Genomic DNA, 1442 nt, shown 5'->3' with positions numbered 1-1442 from the left:
ACAAAGAATATGGGCTATAGTAAAAAAGTTTTTAATTGAAGGTTAGTTTTAAAAAATCCCAAATTTCCTGAAAAGGGGTGATATGCCTAATAAGTTTGGGAACCTGCACTGTAGAGGAATCCTGATTTTTTTTTTTAAGTGGGGAGTGCAGAACAAAATTTCAAACTTTGATGGACTCCAGGCTTTCTGGAGCCATGGAAATAGTTGATCCCTTGAAAATATTGTCCGGGGATAATCTTTAGACCTTAATCCAAAAAATATTCCCTGAAGTCTTCCTAAAACCAAATAGTTTAGCTACAGTAGTAGGAAATATCTGTCTTGATTATTATGGGATGGCTCTGGATCTGCTGACACAATCACCAGGAATGCTTTGATAAGTCAGCGTGATCACGGAGTGATAAGTCTCCCTTGGATCTCTTTCCAATACAGAGAGTAGACCCTTCTTTTTGCCTCTGTGTGCAGCACCAGCATCTCCTGCCTTCCTTTAATGATACGCTTGCCAGTGTTGGAGGCATTTGTTAAGAACTTCTTGGAGTTACTGCTTGAAAGCTTGACTCTGGGGGTCAGTCAAACCACAGCCCTACGATTTATTAGGTCTACGAGCCTGAGAAAGCCGCTTAATTTTCCTATCTGTACAATAGGGACAGTAAAAAGGCACCTCATTTATAGAACTGTTGTGAACATTAAATGTGGTATCGTGCTCAGAAGAGCAAATGTTTAGCGTTGGCTGCTTCACATAATCATTGGAGCTCAGAAGGGTTCACTGAGTTCTCACAATCACTACTAGCATGCTAAAAACACGCACGCCACCCGTCATCATCTCTAATTCCTGGTCGTGGCTCGATTCTTTCACAATATTGATTGAGTGTTTGCTATTTGTCACACACTGCACCAATGGTCATGGGTATAGAGAAGCGTGATCGCGACTGCCCTCAGGAACTGTGTGCGCAGCGTGGCAGCTTTGTGCTTGTTTGCTCCCGATTTGCTTCCACCTCACTGTCACCTGTAGGACAGCATAGAACTGGGCCATGGGGTCCCAGCCTGCAATCTTCCAGGAGCGGCCATTAGGTCTTCTCATCCACAGGGCCCCTGGTGAGTTTGACCTGCTGGTCTTTCATGTGGATGTGAAACACTTAGTGATTGCTTCCTCGGGGCCCCTTTGCCAGCTATACGAGAGTACTTCAAAAAGTTCCTGGAAAAATTCTATTATCTTCCCATTCCATTCTCCATAAATATTGAAAGACCCCTCTCAACAAGTTCATTAAAAAAATCTATTAATTTTAAAATATCATTTTCCCCACCACCTATTAAAGACTTCTGGTAGTGTACCTTGGGAGCTGGGAGGATGGAGGCATGACTTAATCAGATGATTAAAGGAAAGAAGAGCAAGGGCTAGCTACATGCAGAAAGAGGGTCTAACGGCACAAAGATGGCAGACGACA

Source organism: Echinops telfairi, unplaced genomic scaffold (genome assembly GCF_000313985.2).
Source record: "Echinops telfairi isolate 266 unplaced genomic scaffold, ASM31398v2 ScPeMD7_70;HRSCAF=299, whole genome shotgun sequence".
Taxonomy (NCBI): domain Eukaryota; kingdom Metazoa; phylum Chordata; class Mammalia; order Afrosoricida; family Tenrecidae; genus Echinops; species Echinops telfairi.
Note: the sequence above shows the minus strand (reverse complement) of the source record.